Genomic DNA, 20,941 nt, shown 5'->3' with positions numbered 1-20,941 from the left:
TCCTAAACATTTTATGTTCTATGTACATGTTAACTTATCTCTTGCTGTTAACCACTATATAAAGAATTTAATATATTATTATCTTACTTTGTAGGTAAGGGAATGGAGGTATGGAGAAGTTGACTTGTCCAAGGTAACATAACTAATAAATGGGAGAGAGAGTATTATGAATCCATCAAACTGGCTCCAGAGTCCAAGTACTTAGCTACCATAATTTGCTACTTCTGGTCAAAATAAAAAGTTTCTAAGTAATTGACTGATACATGTTCATCTCTTTCCTTTCCTCCTTTCTGAGCTACTTCACTATGAGTGACTTTGTTTTTCATTTTCATCTATGTAATATTTATGGATATCTTATCACAAGGCAGAGAAGGTCATAAAAACTAGAAACACAAGTATGTATAGCTATGCGAATAAACCAGTTTTACATAAAGGAATGATTTAATAAAGGTCTAACAACATATTCTATGACTACATTCTCAATAACTTGAATAGTCATTGGTGTTTAACAATATTTTTGCCTTGCATTTCAATTTATTAATTAGTCTTTTACATAATTTTATTCACTTTTATTAGCTTTATTGAGGTATAATTTTAATATCATCACATTCACTCATCACAGGGGTATGTTCAATTATTTTAAACAAATTTATATTAAATTTTCAGATTTATGTAACCATCATCACAATCTACTTTTTAATATTTTTATCATCTCCAAATTTTCCACTGTGACCATTTAGAGTTAAAATCTGTATTCGTCTCTAGTCTTAGGTAACTACTGATGTGCTTTCTATATCTATAAAATTTCCCTACCTAAACTTTTTATATAAATAGAATCATTGTATGTTTTGCATTGTGTTTCTTTTTCTTTTACAAGATATTTTTTAGGTCCATCCATGTTATAGCATATTTCAGTATTTCACTCAATTTTATTGATGAGTAGTACTCAGTTGTACAGATATACTATTATTTACCCATTTACCAGATATAGGACATTAGGATTGTGTTTACTTGGAAGCAGTTATGAATAATGATGCTGTGGAAATTTGTGTGTACATTTGAACCTTGAACAATGTGGGAATTAGGGGTACAAATCCCTGCACAGTTGAAAATCCCATATACAAATTTGATTTCTCAAAAATTTAACTACTAAAAGCCTACTTCTGATTGAAAGCATTACTGATAATAAAAAGTTGAGTAACACTTAATTTGTATATTATATGTATTGCATGCTGTGTTCTTCAAGTCAGCAAGCTAGAGAATAGAAAATGCTATTGAAAAAATCATAAGGAAGAGAAAGTACATTTATAGTAATGTACTTATTTATTGAAAAAAAATCCACCTATAAGTGGTCCCATATACTTCAAACCCATATTGTTAAAGGGATACTATGCCTAGTTTTGTGTATGCTGTGCATATATTTTAATTTATCCTGGGTAGATACCTAGGCAAGGAATTACTAGGTTGTAAATAAGCTTATGTATAATTTTTTAAGAAACTACCAACGTTTTCAAAAGTGGCTGCACCATTTTATCTTCCCATCAATAATATATGAGGGATACAATTTCACCATATCCTTGACAAGTTTTAGTATAGTCTATCTTTTTTATTTTTTATTATAGCCATCCTAATATATCTAAAATAGTATCTCATTGTGGCTGTATTTGCATTTTCTAATAAGTAGTGGTGTTGAGCATCTTTAAATATGCTTATTAGCAATTAATTTATCCTCTTAGCAAAATATCTATTCAAATAATTTGTCCACTTTTGAATTGGGTTATTGAGTATTAAGTGTGCTTTTAATTGTTGTTGTTTGTTTTGTTTTAAACAACAGAATTTATTTTCTCACAGTTATGGAGGCTTGAAGACAAAGATCAAGGTGCCAGTTTTGAGAACCGTGACTTGGTAATGTAGTTTGATGTCTGGTATTGTGTTTCCTCCAACTTTTTTTTCTCTTCAGGATAGTTGTGGCTATTCGGGATCTTTTTGTGTTCCAGATGAAATTTGTAGAATTTTTTCTAGATCTTTGAAATATGCCAGTGGTATTTTAATAGGTATTGCATTGAGTCTATAGATTGCTTTAGGTAATGTGGACATTTTAATGATGTTGATTCTACCAATCACTGAACATGGTATGTTCTTCCATTTGTTTATGTCTTCTTCTATCTCCTTTTTCAATGTCCTGTTGTTTTCTGAGTAATGTCTTTTAGGTCCTTGGTTAAGTTTATTCCTAAGTATCTTAATATTTTTGGTGCAATGGTAGATGGGATTGCTTTTTTCATTACTCTTTCTGTGAGTTCATTATTGGTGTATAAAAAAGACATAGATTTTTGGGCATTGATTTTTTTTTTTCCTGCTACATTGCCAAATTCATTTATTAGATTTAGTAGTTTTTTTAGAGAGTCTTTAGGGTTTTCTATGTATAGTATCATGGCATTTGCAAATAAGGACAGTTTTACTTCATCTTTTCTAATTTGGATGCCTTTTATTTCTTCTTGTTTGAACACTATGGCTAGTACTTCTGTACTATGTGGAACAAGAGTGGTGAAAGTCGGCATCCTTGTCTTGTTCCTGTTCTTAGAGGAAATAGGTTTAGTTTTTGCCCATTGAATATGATGTTGGCTATAGGTTTGTCATAAAGCGCTTTTATTATGTTGAAGTATGATCCCTCTATTCTCACTTTACTGAGAGTTTTTATCAAGATATTGGATTTTGTCAAATGCTTTATCTGCATCAATTGATAAGATTATGTGATTTTCATCTCTCAGTTTTGTTTATGTGATGTATCACATTTATTTATTTAAAAAAATATATATTTTATTGATTTTGTACAGAGAGGAAGGGAGAGAGATAGAGAGTTAGAAACATCAATGAGAGAGAGTCATCGATCAGCTGCCTCTTGCACATCCGCTACTGGGGATATGACCGCAACCAAGGTACATGCCCTTGACCGGAATCGAACCTGGGACCCTTCAGTTCCCAAGCCGACACTCTATCCATTGTGCCAAACCGGTCTCGGCAATGTATCACATTTATTGATTTATGTATATTGTACCATCCTTGCATCCCTGGAATAAATCACACTTTATCATGGTGTATGACCTTTCTAATATATTGCTGAATCCAATTTGCTAGAATTTTGTTGAGTACTTTAGCATCTATGTTCATCAAGGATATTGGCCTATAATTCTCTTTTTTTTTTTTGTGGTGTCTTTGTCTGGTTTTGGGATTAGGGTAGTGCTGGCTTCATAGAAAGAGCTTGGAAGTATACCTTCCTCTTGAATTTTTGGAATAGTCTGAGGATAGGTTTTAGTTCTTCTTTGAATGCTTGGTAGAACTTCCTTCTAAAGCCATCCAGCCCAGGTCTTTTATTTGCTGGAAGATTTTTCATCACTGTTTCAATTTTTTAGATAATTATATGCCTACTCAGGTTTTTTTTTTTTTTTTTTTTTTAATTATTCTTGGTTGAGTATTAGGAGCTTGTATTTTTTCCTCTTAATACATCTTTATTGTTCAGATTATTACAGTTGTTCCTCTTTTTCCCCCCATAGCTCCCCTCCACCCAGTTCCCACCACACTCGCTGTTTTTACGCAATCCCCCCTCCCCACCATTGTCCTCATCCATAGGTGTAGAATTTTTGTCCTGTCAATTCCTGCATTCCCCACATCCCCTTCCCCTTCCCCTTGGCTGAGTCTGCCCACTCCTTTTCTATGTCCCCGATTCTATTATATTCACCAGTTTATTCTGTTCATCAGATTTTTAGTTTCATTTGTTGATATGTATTTGATATCATTTTGTTGAACATAATCTTTGATCTTTTTCTTTTTCTTCTTCTTTCTCTGCTCAGAGAATACCCTTCAACATTTCATGTAATACTGATTTGGCTGTGATGAACTTAATTTTTTTTTTAATCTGTAAAGCTATTTATCTAACCTTCAATTCTAAATTATAGTTTTGCTGGGTAAAGTAATCTTGGTTGTAGGTTCTTGCTATTCATCACTGAATATTTCTTGCCAGTCCCTTCTGTCCTGCATAGTTTCTGTTGAGAAATCAGCTGACAATTGTATGGATACTCCCTTGTGGGTAACTAACTGTTTTACTCTTGCTCATTTAATATTTTCTCTTTGTCTTTTGCCTTTGGCATTTTAATTATGATGTGTCTTGGTGTGGTCCTCTTTGGATTCCTTTTGTTTGGGTTTCTATGCATTTCCTGGACTTGTAAGTCTATTTCTTTCACCAGGTAGGGAAAGTTTTCTGTCATTGTTTCTTCAAATAGGTTTTCAGTATTTTGCTCTCTCTCTTCTTCTGGTATTATTATAATTCAGATGTGGGTATGCTTGAAGTTGTCCCAGGGGCTCCTTGCATTATCTTCATATTTTTGGATTATTTTTTCTTTTTACCTTTCCAGTTGGGTGTTTTTAGTTTCTTTCTATTTCAAATCTTTGATTTGATTCTTGTGATCCTCTAGTCTGCTCTTGGATCTCTGTATATTATTCTTTATTCAGTCAGTGTATGCTTAATTTATAATTGGTCCTTTTTCAAATCTTTGAGGATATCACCATATTTCTCAGAGGTTTCTAGAAGATTCTTGAGTAACCTTTTAATTGTGGTTTTGAACTCCATATCCAATAGTTTGCTTTCCTCCATTTCTGTCATTTGTGACCTGTTTCTTTGTTTCTGCATTTTGGTTGCTTCCCTGTGTTTAATAGAGTGGCTTTGTGTACTAGGTGTCCTATAAGACCCAGTGGCTTAGCCCCCCCCCCCCCCCCCCCCCCCGCCTAGTTACATGAGGTGGACACTCTTGGTGAACCCCTTTGTAAGCTGTGTGTACATTCTTGCTGTAGTTAAGCCTTGATTGTTGTTGGTATCATTGGGAGGAACTGATCTCCAGACCAATTGGCTGTGAGTAGCAATTGTGTTTACAATAGTAGAACTTCTGTGCTAGAGACACCCTTATGGGGCAGGACTTGCTTCAGTGGGGCTTTGGTGATCACTGAGTATGCACCCTGAGTGTGTCTCTTATGGATATGAAGAGTTGTAATCTGATGGTCTCACTCTGACCACTAGGTACACTGGCTCTTGGATGTCCAAGGAGGTGCAAAATCAGCCATTGCATGAGGTCACCCAGCAGGAGCTACAGAGAGATCTGCAGATTCCTCCTCTTTGTTTGCAGTTTGGAGGTACCCAGATGAGGTCCAGCTGTGAAACAATGAAAGCTGCTGAGGAGCTTTGGGCCTTCTTTTGGCGTCTCTGGGGTTCTCTGACCCAGCTGCAGTTTGTTAGGTTTAGATTGCAAAAGTCCAGGTCATTCATAGTCAAAAGCCTCTGCACACAGCTTGGATGGTCTTATAAATTGAGTGGGGAGGGGTCTTAGGGAATCTCCAAGACAGAACAACCAGCAATTGCTGCCCATCAGCTCTTCTCCGAAGAGGCCTCTGGGTCTCTGGGTCCCAGAGCACTGTGCAGGAACAGTGATCTCTGCTAGCATCTCTGAGAGAAAGCTGAACTCACTTTCTGGCCTGATGACAGACAGTTCAGTTTATCCTAGTGTGAGTCTTTTTCCCTAGAGTCTTGTCTGGAACTGGAGTTCAGAGCAATCTGCAGCTTGTGTCTCCCTCTTGATTGAAAAAGACAACAGTGTACTCAGTTGCCAGCCCCTTTGCATGTGTGCCTCCATACCTCTGCACTTCTCTGCCACATCTCCGCACTCAGTGTGTTTTTCTACTTTCTCCTATATGTAGAACAGTGTTTCCCAAACTTTTAACATATGTGTACCCCTTCTATAATTTTTGTAATGCTTCGTACCCCTCATACTCATGAGGACGTAGAATTAGGTGCAGCTAAGCACGGTGCAGTGCATATCCCCACCAAACTCTTCCTGTACTCCTGGGGGTACACATACCACACTTTGGGAAACACTGATGTAGAATATCCACTCAGCCAGCCTTGCTGTGGTTCTGGGACATATTCATTTTGTCTTTTAGTTGTAGTTTTGATATGGTTGTGCTCAGCAGCAGGTTCAGGTGTTTATCTATGGCACCATCTTGGCTCTCCTCTGGGAGCTTGTATTTTTCTAAGAATATGTCCATTTCGTCTAGGTTGTCCATTTTGTTGGAATAGAGTTGTTCATGGTATTTTTCGTAATCATCTGTATTTCTGTAGGGTCTGCTGTTATTTCATCACTTTCCTTTCTAATTTTGTTTATTTGGGTCCTCTCATTATTTCTTATCATCTCCACCCATCTGTTTAAATCATAACATTTTATAGGGGTTTCTCCAAACCTACTTATGATTTTTACAATCTCTCACTATGTGATCTCACTCACTTATATGATTTTAACTATCACATAACACCCAAGTCTTAATCTCTATGCCTAATCTCAATCTCTTCCATGATCTCCAGACCTTATTGCCAAGTATGTATTGACTATATCCAAATAAGTTTCAAGCATACTTTAACCTCAATTCAGGGGTGGTCCAAACTAGGTTTACAGTTGTTTGTATAAAAAATAATACACTAATTAAAAAATAATACAAAAATAAACTATTTCATACACTCACAACTATAAACCTACTTTTGCCCAACCCTGTATATTTGAAAAATTGATTGGTTTTACTATGTTTTTTAATCTTAAATGTACTCTTCCTTATGTATTCCATATGTTGGTCACATCCCACAGGTTACCCTTTTAAGAGAAAATTTCTGGAATCACATTAGTACCAATCTATCCTTTACTTCTCAATGAATCCAATCAATTAGAACTTTTTGTTGCCTTTCTCTCTAAATATTTATCCAGTTTTTCCTCTCTTATTCATCCTCTCTACACTCTGATAAATATAAAATTTAATACTATCTGTTTTATTGCAAAAGGTTCTTAACTAATCTTCTTCCTACTAATCTCAACTCCTTGGAATTTATCTTCCACACTACTGTCACAGTGTTCCTTAGTAATTGTAAACCTGACAAAACAATTTCTTCTAAAAGTTTTAGCTGACTTATGTGCTCACATCCCCCAAATTTCCAATTGAATAAGTAATAAAAGCCCAGTAAGTGATGTAAAATGCCAACAGATCTGAAATGGCAGTCAAATTTCTGTCACACAATAGTAGTTTCCATTTTACAAAGCTCAAATGAAGCCTCTAAGTAGAGAGTTATAGAAACTTGACTGACATTAAGAAGGGAAAACAAACACTCTCTATTTCATAGTAGTTTCTATCTAGGGAGGCCAGAGATATTGTATTCAACAGCAACCATACTCCGTTCTCCTATTAATATCTATCTTAAACTCTAATTCTCAAGTACTTAATGTGACTTCAGTAAAGGAACTAAGGAGTGGTACTTTTATCTTAAAATCCTATATAATAAAAGGCTAATATGCAATTTGTCACCACTGGTGGGAGTTCGACTGACTGGGAATTAGATGTACGCTGACCACTAGGGGGCAGCGGTGGCAGGCAGCTAGAGAAAGGCAGGCCCCAGCTGGCAGAGGGCAGCTGCTAGGGACCCTACTCATGAATGAATTTCATGCACTGGGCCTCTAGTGTTAAATAAACACAGGAGAAGGCTAAGCATGGGAAAACTAAAGGGAGTGTACTCTGGGCATTATAGTACTTAAATGCTTTCCCAAAAATTGACAGGATAAACTGATTCAGAGTATTCAAGCATGCTAAAGCACTAGTTTTAAAATTATTTTTTCCTGATATTTTATCCTTTTTTCCCCCTACTACACCTATGCCATTCAAACCTATATTTATGATTTTGTTGCTTTAATGGACAAGTAAAAATAAATGTTCAACAGGTAGTTTTTAACCCTTTATATGTATCAGACACTATTGTGGATTTTTGAAACATAGCCATAAAAAAGAGAGGAAATGTGGATGAAGATGGACAATTAATAGAAATTTAGGCAATGATAAGAGATATGAAAAATAATACAATGAGGTAAGGGGATCGAGTACAGGAAAGATGTCTCTGAGGAGGTGACATTTAAGTGGAGATATAAATGAAATGAGGGAGTGAACATGCAAGTATCTGGGGAATTAACATTGTAGAAGAAAGGAAAAGCAAGTTTAAATAACCCGATTACTATGATCTTAGCACCTTTGGTTTAAGAGCTGAGCTGATAGTCACCAAGGGATATTTCTGTTCTAATTCAACATCAGCCAGCATTCCATCCAATGACCTTTAGAATGAACTTAGCAGCTACAGCTTGAACACCCCTGTGAGTTGGGGCAGTGAAATGAATTATTCTACACCTAATATTAAGAATAACAGGCAATGGATTTCAGAGATTCTGCCTCAGTAAATCTGCCTCTGGTTTGCATTCCTGAGTTGTTTGTAGTTTTCAAAATTCTGTAAAACATGGACCATATATGATAAGAGATGAGACTGGGTTAGTTTGAGGTGAAAATAGTACTGTTTAAGAGGCAGAAATAATTTTTTATATGTTTAATGAGATAAGTAAATAATCAGGAAAATGGGGAAGAAAGATGTTTTTCCAGAAGGCAGAATGAAAAAACACACATGAAAATAATTAGCATCTGGGCAGAATTATTAAATATTATTTATGGTTTCAATAATAAAATATTGATAAAATAAGAATTAAAAATTATCACTGTTTACCATTAATATAAATAAAATAAAAATGCATACTTTTCCAATGATAAAATAATAGAATATAAAGCATATATATTCTCTTTAAAAAAAAATAGATATAAGAGCAAGGATAAAACAAGATGAAAAATAAGAACAAACTCTTAGTTCCAAAAATAAATTTAAAATGAATCACTCTATTAAAGGAAAAGGACTCTCAGATTAGACTGAGAGACAAATTCATCTATATGATATTTATAAAATAAATTTTTGAAGTGAATGGTATAAGAAAGCTAAAGTAGATGTTAGGCACAGATATACCAGCCAGATATATGTATATGAAAAGAGATTTAGACCATTATTATAAAAAAAATTCAAGGTAAAAAGATGAATCTGGGCAATGGATTTTTTAAAAACTCTTGAACAAAGCATGCAATCTATTATAATGAAATTATGATAGTCATAATTTTTCATTTTCTAAATAACATGCCATCAAAATAAATAAAAAAAATAAAGGCTCTTTGAAATACAACTCAACTGGGACTGCTTAAAAGGAATAGTGAAATAAGTAAACAGCATTCAACTCTTGAGGCACAATACTAATGCTTCAGGAAAAGAAGTAGTAAAAAGGATGCTTTCTCCTATTTTCTCCCACAAGTTACACAAAATGTAGAAAATTCTCAAGCAAAGCAAAAGCAAAGTATCAAGGTACAAATGGCATAAGACATGTTCCTCATTTCTTAGCCCATGAGAACACAGTTTTAGAAGCATTAGCAGGAACATCTATTTAGAAAATTTCTGAAGGGGGTTGCTTAGCTGATAGAAATAACTCGAAGTAGAGGAACGCTCATCTAGAAGCCATAATACATAAACCTAAGTAATTCCATAGCAGAAGGTAGAGGCAGCAGCCAAGGTGACACAGGACTAAAAATGCCCCAACAGGATGCTGGAAATGGAAAAAATAGCAAGTTGGGACCACATGCTAGTATATAACTTTATTTTTTATTTTACTGTTTCTTTAAACATAAAGTCTTAGTATCATCTGGTTAATTCACTTTCTCAAGGTCATTCATATAGAGAAAAGAAGAAATCTTTATGGAGAAAGCAAATCAAGAACCTGTTTTGAGTGTCAAAATATCCTTTATTTTACAAAAGACTGATATGAATTTTAGGATTACATTTCATCATTAGTAACAAAAACCTAGAAAATAAAGGTTGAAAAACGGGGGTATTTTTCTTGCATGGGAAGTCCAGTAGTAGGTAATCCAAAGTTGATATGGTGGCTCTGCAATTGCATTAGGATCCCAGGCTCCTTTTCATCATCTCCTCTGACTACTTTAGCTTATAATTTTTATTCCGTATGTCCATCACGTGGACATAAGATGGCTACTCCACTTTCAGCCTCAAGTCCAAATAAGAAAATATAATAATAAAGAAGAAAGAACAAGGAAGGTTGTCCTTATATTAGGAATTGCCCAAACCTTCCAGAAATAAAAGCTGACTTCCCCTTCAATCTCATTGCCCAGAATGTTGTTTTATGCCTAATCCTAGGTACAAAGAGAATGTTAAATGTAGTGTTTTATATGGGGGTGTTGCTTCCATGAACAAAATTTAGATTTTAGAAATAAGGAAAAAGGATAAATGGATATTGGGAAGACAATGATCTGCAATAGATGGTGGTAATTGATAGTTCCTCATTTATTCATTTGTGCATTGTTATTGTATTCTTTAAAATATTATTTAAAAAATTTCAATTATAGCTAACATACATTACCATATTAGTTTCAGGTATACAACATACTGATTAGACATTTAAATAACTTACAAAGTGATTACCTGGTTTTATTGTATCCTTTACCTGTTGAAAGAGCAAGTTGGGACCACATTTTAGTCTATAACATTATTTTTTATTTTACTGTTTCTTGAACATAAAGTCTTAGCATCACTTGGCTAATTCACTCTCTCAAGGTCATTCATTCTGTAAATCACAGAATCAAGATTTGAATCCATATCTTTCTAACTCCAATGACCATGCCCTTTCCAAGAAATCACCTGACTCTCATAGATAACTGAAAGTCAACTCAATTATTACTTTAGCTCAAAAATCTTAATGCCCCTCCAAGCAAGTTACAATACATACTCACTTGCCAATCTAGGGCCGAGGTTTGTTTGTTTGTTTTTCTCCTGAAACTGCTCAAATAAAATAACGTGACACATCACACATTCCACATTCAGAAAAGCAAATTAGCTGAAAGGCTCAATAAGATAAACAGTCTCTCCTCTGGTTGTTCAAATAAAGTGACATCTGATAATAAGTTACCATTCTGACCTTTATTATATGGGTAAATATAGACCTGTGCAGTGTGTTTGAACAATAGAAAGGTTTAACTTTGATGGCTTTAGCATAAGAAGGCACAGAATTTCTCTTCATGTGAGACATAAAGGTGGATTTTAATTATTTGATTCTCTTTAAAAATACATTTGTTCTTTCACTTTTGGAACTACCTTATAAATGGAATTTAGCTTAGGGAATCATTTAACTTTCTCCTGGTTGCCAATTGGCTGCCGGCACCTTTTCAATCTCTGGGTAAGTCAATTTCTCCCATTTGTATAACAGAGAATTAAAGTTAGTAGAGACAAGAAAAGTGAAGCATAGCATGGAAATTTCAGTTTTCAAAGAAAAAAAACCAAAAGATATATGAATAGCATATATCTTTTTAAGAGAATTAAATCACTTTGAGGTAAATATTTGTTAAGCAGAGTATTTTACATTAAAATACAAGTAGTTTTATATAAAGGTAGAGACATAGATATGCAAATATGCCAAAGAAAATGTGACAGATTTTGATTTGAAGTGATTATTTAGTTCAGAAAAGGAAGAGAAGAACAGGAGAAATTTTTATTGTCTAAGGTACTCTTCTCTAACCTCCTGTTTCACAAACCACTGTAGTCGGTAAAGGGTTAAACAAACCTGGAATCAACAAGCAGCCAGTCAATTCCATATGATAATGGATTTCTAGGCAATTTCCATAACCTTAACCATGACTTCCCATGATTAAAACAAAAACAAACAAACAACAATGCAACAAGGTCCTGCAACTTGAAAGGTTACCAGACAAATGAACAAGTTAGCCATATTACACAGCAACAACATATACTGCAAATCTGTAGTGTTCAATAATCAATATATCAAAATACAATTATATTAGAGGTTATCTTTCATGCACACAGAGCTTACTGTTAAACATCAATCTTGGTGGTGGAGAAAACAAAAGCAAGAAAAAGAGGCAAGCTTATCAGGGTTTTCTCTGGAAGTGAGGATCACAATGCCTCACCTTTACTTTTGTCATCAACACCCAATCACTGTTTCTCAGCCACTAAAATTGAGCTCAGTCTAAGATACAGTATCAGCCAATTTATTTGGCCAGTAATTATCTATGGACTTAAATTTGATCTTTTTTTTTTTAATGTTCTCTACTTGAATCAGTTGAACCAACTCAAATTTTAGTAGTAAAATTCTGAAAAGACTCTCAGAATGTTCATGAACCCAAGGGTATATTCTACAGTGCAATTTTCTGCTGTCTTTTGTAGTCATGCCGAACAACTCATCGCGTATTAAGAGATGTCTTCCCATCATTTCTGCTGGGTTGTCAAAACTGTAATTCCTTGGAGTTCTCTAGACTGCCAAAGACTCATTTACTAAAAAAAAGTATATACAGTAATACATTTACACTAGTACAATCTAGAGGGTATATTATTTTAAACACTCTGTGGCACCTTCTTTATTTCTCAAATTGTTAAGAATCCCATTCCTGGCACACTTCCTTAATGTAATCAAACCATAGTTCAACCTCCTCTGGAAACATTCTTCCTCTTTTATATCTAACTAGAGGCCCGGTGCATGAAATTCGTGCACGGGGGGAGAGGGGAGTGTCCCTCAGCCCAGCCTGCACCCTCTCCAATCTGGGACCCCTCAAGGGATGTCCGACCACTGTTTAGACCTGATCCTGATAGGATCATGCCTGAAAAGGCAGTCAGACATCCCTCTCACAATCCAGGACTGCTGGATGGGAGCCTGCCTGCCTTCTGATTTCCCCTAACTACTTCTGCCTGCTAGCCTGATCAGCCCCTAACCACTCTCATGCCAGCCTGATTGATGTCTAACTGCTCCCCTGCCAGCCTTTTTGCCCCCAACTTTCCTCGTCTGCTGGCCTGGTCACCCCTAACTGCCTTCCTGTGAAGGGTTGATTGCCTCCAACTGCCTTCCCTTGCAGGCCTAATCCTTCTCAACTGCCCTCCCTTGCAGGCCAGGTCCCTCCCATTTTCCCTCCCCTGCTGGCCATCTTGTGTACATAGGGGGCAGGATCTTTGACCACATGGGGGCAGCCATCTTGTGTATTGGAGTAATGGTCAATCTGCATATTACTCTTTTATTAGATAGGATAGAGGCCTGGTGCACAGTTGGGGGCCAGCTGGTTTGCCCTGAAGAGTGTGCCGGATCAGGGTGGGGGTTCCCTTGGGGCATGAGGCTGCCTGGGTGAGGGGCCTGTGGTGGTTTGTAGGCCGGCCATGGCCTCTAGTGACCCAAGTGAAGGCCCTGCTATCTGGAATTTATTTACCTTCTACAATTGAAACTTTGTAGCCTGGAGCAGAGCCAAGCCTCCTGTTCGCTCTGTGGCTGCCGCCATTTCTGTTTGGATTTGTTTACCTTCTATAAATGAAACTTTGTAGCCTTGAGTGGAGGCCTAGGCCAGCCAGGGCACTTGGAAAGCTTGGCTTCTGCCATTGCCTGGGAAACTCAAGCCTTCCTCCTGCTCTCTGTGGCTGTAGCCATCTTGGTTGGGTTTATTTGCATACTCACTTTGATTGGCTGGTGGGTGTGGCTGGTGCTTGTAGCAGAGTGATGGTTAATTTGCATATCACTCTTTTATTATGTAGGATAGTTATGTGTCTATCATAAACAATCAATCCAGGATACAAAAGCAGCCATCAGCTTGTCAGTGCCTGATTGAATCTCCAAATCAATCTCAACATCTTAGAAAAATATTTGACTTTTCTATGAAAAACTTCCATGAATTTCTTAAAACAATCAACAATATTCCCCAAACTATCTGTCAGAATATGAATGATCACAAATGCATAAGGTCCACTGTCCTCTGAAGAAAAGAAATGTCCAGGAAAATGTATGTAATACTGTAAAACCCCAAACTTAAACAATGAATATTCATTGTGTAGTCAATATAAAATCAACCCTATAATGCTTAAGGAATACTTTTCTTCCTCATAACTTGGGGTTACATTACAAAACCAAATTCCATTAACTTGATCTTGAAGAACACTGAGTCCAATTCCTCTTCCATAATTTCTGGATGTTTAATTTCCTCCTTAGAGGTTATAAAAGAGACCTGCCATCAATAGAAAACTATAAACCCCTTGTCAAGTGTAATTCACTTGAACCCATCATTCAAAGTCTTCTATGATTTTCCATCACATAGGTTTTATATTCCCTAAGTTTCTGAAATCATGATGGCTTTATTTACCCCAATACTATCTTTGCTTTCTTATTTCTGCTAATTTGAACATGCTATTTTTGTTACATGAACTACAATTCCTATTTTCTTCTCTATCCAAAAAGCTTACTTACTTTTTGGGTTCTTCTTCTCACATTATTTTTTTTCATGAATACTTCCTTGATCAGCCCAGGTACCAACCACCATTAACTACTTAGCTTAGGTAGTGCTGTGTATTTCCTTTATTCATCTTATATGTTTTTTTATTGTTATAATTTCTTAATAAACATTTCAAATTGAACTTATCTCAAGACTTGATAGAGTAGGTGCTTGGGTATATAGTGAGTTTTCTATACATGTTTTCTGATTGTATAAATAAATACATTGAGTGTTTTATAATAGAAAAGCAAATGGAAGGACACTTGAAAGAGTCCATATGTTGTCTGAAGTCCTAATGTTTACTTATTTAAAGTGGGGTTGATATACACATAGGCACAGATGTGTATACACACAAACACACACACACACACACACACACACACACACACACACACAGGAGCCACCAATTTGCCAGCCTATGTGAAGCCCATTTTGAAAACAATATTTTATTGGTATATCCCAGATAAGCCTTATTCCACTGAGTTTATATCTGTTGGTATGACAATATAGTACAGTATAACAAACCTGGATTTTAGATAGAATGAATTAAAAGTGAATTCTAGCTCTTAATTTCTAGCTCTGTAAAATTGAATAAGACATTTAACTTTTCTGAGCCTTAGCTTCTACAAGAGTAAACATTAGAGAAAACAGAATTAGTATGACATTTACATGAGATAGTATATATGACATTTAGCATGGTTGCTGTCAAGTAGTTGATATTCAATGCATGTAATTTACTTTCCCATTTTGGAATTAGATACTTGAGATTTTTCTCTAATGATTTCCTATATGTTTATTTTTTCTTCCACAATTAGATTGTGATCTGGAGGTAAAAAAAATCATTTTTCATTTTAATTTTTTACATTGGATTTAATATTATTGCACATACATTAGACACTTAAGAAATGCTTATAAAATTACACATTCAAGAACTCATCTGGTAAATATACTAAAACTATTGAATGTGTATTTTAATGGGTGAACCATATGCTGCATAAATATTTCTCAACAAAGCTTTTGAAAATAAAAAGAAGTCATCTTACACTAATATATGACCCACCCATGAGAAAGGATCCTGATATCAATATTTTATGGGAGGCATTTCTATTATTTTCCAATAGCTGATTATCATCTAAGTCCAAATGTGTGAAGAGGTTCCATTTCCTTTCTCTCTTGAAGTTACACGTAGCCATGTGACTGTCACTGGCTGATAAAACATGAGTGGAAGTAGTATATGTCACTTCAGGCTGAAAATATTTAATTGCTGGTTCTTATCTTTCCAGTGCTTCTTCCCCTGCCAAGGCTGTTGAGGAAGAAGTGTCATGTAAATGTAGCAGTGTTGAAAGATTGAAATGGTCAGGATTGCTAAGTATGAAGGATGGCTGCCCTGGAGAGACACACATATCTGCAATAGACTTTGATTAAGCAAGAAGTCAACATTTGCCATGATAGGCTATACTTACCAGAATTCTAACCTGGCTCTCAATAATCCTGCACCCTACTTTACATAACTTGTCTAATCCTATCCTCAATATGTGAGACTATGATGGAATAATGGCTCCTTTGATTAGTTACCTTATAGGAAGAGTGTTGGGATACTCACACTATACAGACTCCTCTGTAGCAAACTGGAGTGAAATTCTCCTGCTGGCATTGAAGAAGCAAACTACTATGTAGCAAGAGGGCCATATGCTAGGACCTTCAAGGCAACCTCAAGAATCTGAGTGTAACTGCCAGCCAGCAAGAAAATTGGAATATCAGTCTACAATTGCTAGAAATGGAATTCTGCCACTGATTTAAATGAGCATGACAAGCATCTCAAGTCCCAGATGAGATCACAAACCCAGCTGACATCTTGATCTAAACCTGTTGCGATCCTGGTAAAACCAGATACATCATGCCAGCCCTTCTAATTCATAGAAACTGTGAAAAAATAAATGAAAATCGCTTTAATCATCATGTTTGTGGTAGTTTGTTATGCAGTAATAGAAAACTAATATATAAGACATCCAGATTTTGGTGCTGCTTGTTTATTTTTGCATCACCTAGCCCAGTGGTGGGCAAACTCGTTAGTCAACAGAGTCAAATATCAACAGTACAATGACTGAAATTTCTTTTGAGAGCCACATTTTTTAAACTTAAACTTCTTCTAAGGCCACTTCTTCAAAATAGACTCGCTCAGGTCGTGGTATTTTGTGGAAGAGCCACACTCAAGAGGCCAAAGAGCTGCAGTTTGCCGACCAAGGACCTAGCCCATCTAACGAACACAACATTTTTAGCAGATATTTAGTGACCTTGCTTTTAAGAACATGAAAGAAGACTTTTTCTTATTGTCTAGAATTCCCTTTGTAAATAACAATGGTCAGCTGAATTTGAAAGACTAAAAATTTCTATTCTATTTATATTTTACATTTATTGCATCATGACAATGGGACAATCATAAAAATAATCTAAATGGAATCTTCTAGGTGGAATGATATTTATCAGTAAAGCAAATGAGCAGTATATTGAATATTTTTGTATTTACACATTGAACCAAAATGTCATCATTTTCTTTTTAAGCTAGCAGGAATAATAGTATTTTATTTTGATTCCATTAGGAGTTGGCCATAATTTTGTGAAAGGAAATTCCATAATAAAACTCTTTCTTATGAGGTAAACATATAATCTTACATTCAATGACTCTGAAGCACCAAGCATTGAATGAAAATATTATTGAAGTAAAAAATGTCCTGAATTTATAATTTGTACAGAGAAAGTATACTAAGACATCATTAGGGCATAGCTTAATTATTATAAACATTTAAATAAGTTATAAGAATAATTCCTTAAAATAATTGAAAAAACATCTTAGTAATGAATATGAATTCAAATTTTGCATTATGGAACACTATTCTAGCACAATAATTTTCAACCTTTTTCATCTTATGGCACACATAAACCAATTACTAAAATTCTCTGGCATACCAAAAATATATTTCTTGCCAATCTGACAAAAATAGGTATAATTTTGATTGATTTAAAAATAATTATTACTGCAATTATGCAATCTAATTGCTCCAAAGTGATTTTAAAAAAAAATCAAGTACCTAAATTTTTATATTAGGATTTCTGATAGCAAGAATTAACCAATCAGATGCAATGTTATTATTATGCCATGTTACCAATAGGATACAACCTTATTGTATGACTTAAATATTGTATTTATGGTTCAAGTCAGGTCATTCACATAAGACAACTATTATTATGTTGGCTATTGTCATTTTTTATTTGACAACCTAAGGAAAAAGAGGTCAGGGCCCTAACTAAATAGTCAGGTATTGCATGTTTTAAAACTTCTTATGACACACTGGTCCAACCACAGATCTTCCAAAAGCTCTAAGCTAAAAGAAGCTGACCCATTTACAGATGATCAATGCACAGACATGGAAACATGAAGCAGACTGATGAATCTCAGAGGGAAGGGGATAGGAGGGGAATAACATGGCAAATCAAGATAGATAAATCAATGAACAAGTCCTATGAGGATGTGGATAAAATGGAACTCTAGTGCACTGTTGTTGGGAATGCAGACAGGTGCAGCCATTGTGGGGAAAAAAGTGTGGAATTTCCTCAAAAATTTAAAAATGGAAATGCCTTTTAATCCAGTGATCCCACTTCTGGGATTATATCCTAAGAATTCTGAAATACCAATCATAAAGAATATATGTACCCTTCCATTCATAGCAGTGTAATTTATAATAGCCAAGATCTGGAAACAGCTCAAGTACCCATCAGCAGATGAGTAGATACAAAACAACAACAAACTATTGTACGTTTATGCAATGGAATACTACTTGGCTGTAAAAAAGAAGGAACTTCTACAATTTGTGATAGATGGATGGACCCGGAAAGTATTTTGCTAAGTGAAATAAGCCAGTCAGAGAAAGACAAAAACAATATGATCTCACTAATATGTGAAATCTACAAATTAAACTGACAAACAAATTGGAACCAGATGCATGGGTACATGGAATAGACTGGAGGATGCCAGAGAGAGGGGGATGGGGGTGACTAGATACAGAAGTTGAAATATTGGGTCGGCAACTAGGTAATTGCGGGTTCCACACATATATGGCTTCAGTTGAATTTTTAGGTTTGCAGACGTAGTACAAATGTAAAACACATTTTGTTATTTGATTGTTGGCTATTCAGCTGTTAATCAGTAAAAAAAAGTTTTTTGATCTGTTTTGTAGTTTTCGTTTGGCGTTCGTTGTAAAATGGAAAATCAAAAGGAACATTTTCGTCATATTTTGCTTTTTTATTTCAGCAAAGGGAAAAACGCATCGCAAGCTCATAAAAAGTTATGTGCTGTTTATGGTGATGAAGCCTTAAAAGAACGGCAGTGTCAAAATTGGTTTGCCAAATTTCGTTCTGGTGATTTTTCACTCAAAGATGAAAAACGCTCTGGTCGTCCAGTTGAAGTTGATGACGCCCTAATCAAAGCAATAATCAATTCGGACTGTCACAGTACAACACGTGAGATTGCAGAGAAGCTTCATGTATCACATACATGCATTGAAAATCACTTAAAACAACTTGGCTATGTTCAAAAACTCGATACATGGGTTCCTCACGAACTGAAAGAATCACAGTTAACGCAACGCATTAGCAGCTGCGATTTGCTAAAGAAACGTAATGAAAATGATCCATTTTTAAAACGACTGATAACTGGCGATGAAAAATGGGTTGTTTACAACAATATCAAGCGGAAAAGATAGTGGAGCAGGCCAGGTGAATCAACTCAAACAACATCAAAAGCTGATATTCATCAAAAGAAGGTTTTGTTATCAGTTTGGTGGGATTACAAAGGAATTGTCTACTTTGAACTCTTACCACCCAACCGAACGATCAATTCTGATGTCTACATTGAATAACTAACGAAATTAAACAATGCAGTTGAAGAAAAGCGGCCCGAATTGACAAATCGAAAAGGTGTTGTATTCCATCATGACAATGCAAGGCCACACACATCTTTGGTCACTCGGCAAAAATTAATGGAGCTTGGTTGGGATGTTTTGCCACATCCACCATATAGTCCTGACCTTGCACCATCTGATTACTTTTTGTTTCGATCTTTACAAAACTCCTTGAATGGTAAAAATTTCAATAATGATGATGATGTCAAATCGTACCTGATTCAGTTTTTTGCTAATAAAAACCAGAAGTTTTTTGAACGTGGGATTATGATGCTGCCTGAAAGATGGCAAAAGGTCATTGATCAAAATGGGCAATACATTACAGAATAAAGTTATTTAGTTCCATGAAAAAATTGTCTTTGATTTTCTTTTTAAAATCCGCAATTACTTAGTTGCCGACCCAATAATTAGCTTAACACCATATATGCATAGCCCATAGAATGGTAAAGGCCATGGGAGGGGGATGTGGAGGTAGGTGGATTTAGGCAAAGGGTGGGGGTGAATGGAGGAAGTGTGAAATAATATCATTAAAATTGTTTAATATTAAAAAAGTAAAATAATGTCATGGCTCTGACGTGGTAGCTCAATTGGTTAGAGCATCATCCTAGTACTACAAGGTTGTGGATTCCTTCTAGGGTCAGAGCATATACAAGAAGCAACAAATGAATGCATAAATAATTGGAACAACAAATCTCTCTCCCCCCCTTTCTCCCCTCTATCTCCCTCCCTCCCTTCTCCCTCTCTCCCTTTCTCTTTCTCCAAAACCAATAACATAAAATAATAAAATAATAATTATAAAGTCTTCCCACTTCAATAATGTACCTCAATTACCTGTTTCTCAATATCTGTATTTACTAATAGATATTTGTATCTCTTACTTGGCTTCATATTCTTTGTGTTCTGCTAAAAAGCAAATATCCTTGGGAGGAATGTCTCTTGAATTCTCACTGAGCATTTATATTTTTAGTATAAACTAGAGGTCTGCACCCTCTTGCAATTCAGGACTCCTTGAGGGATATCAGACTACCAGTTTAGGCCTGATCATCACAGGCCAGGCCGAGAGACCCTGGTGCACGAATCCATTCACTGTGCCTCTAGTATGCATATAAGATCTTTTGTTAATCTCTTTCTACCCTCCTCACCCCCACTTCCTTCTGAGATTCATCAGTCTGTCCAATGTTTTCAAGTCTATGCATTGAGCATCTGCCTCCTGGTGGTCAGTGTGCATCATAGCTACCAGTTGAACAGTTGAACAGTTGACTGGTCAATCAGTTGAACGGTTGCTTAGGCTTTTATATATATAGATGCTTTATCATGTTTTTTCTAGAAAACATATTTTGATAAAAAAAAATTAATATTTTTATAGAAACGTGCCAATATTATCAAGTGCCAATATGTTGAGAAGGTGTGTTAGAGAAACAGTGGAGGGAAATAAGGATCAGAAAAGGAAAGCCATGGTTTTCAGAAAAAAAATATATAAAGGAACCCCCATCAGAGTAGCAACTGATTTCTCAACAGAAACTCATCAGGCCAGAAGGAAATGGGATGAAATATAGAAAGTTATGCAAAGGAAGGTTCTGAATCCAAGAATACTGCACCCAGCAAGGCTATCAATCAAAATTGAAGGTGAAATCAGGAGCTTCACAGACAAAAAAAGACTAAAGAAATTTACCTCCACCAAACCAGCAATGCAAGAAATGCTAAAGTGTCTACTGTAAAAA

This window comes from Pipistrellus kuhlii, unplaced genomic scaffold (assembly GCF_014108245.1).
Source record: "Pipistrellus kuhlii isolate mPipKuh1 unplaced genomic scaffold, mPipKuh1.p scaffold_m20_p_19, whole genome shotgun sequence".
Lineage (NCBI taxonomy): Eukaryota > Metazoa > Chordata > Mammalia > Chiroptera > Vespertilionidae > Pipistrellus > Pipistrellus kuhlii.
This window is presented reverse-complemented; position numbering follows the sequence as displayed.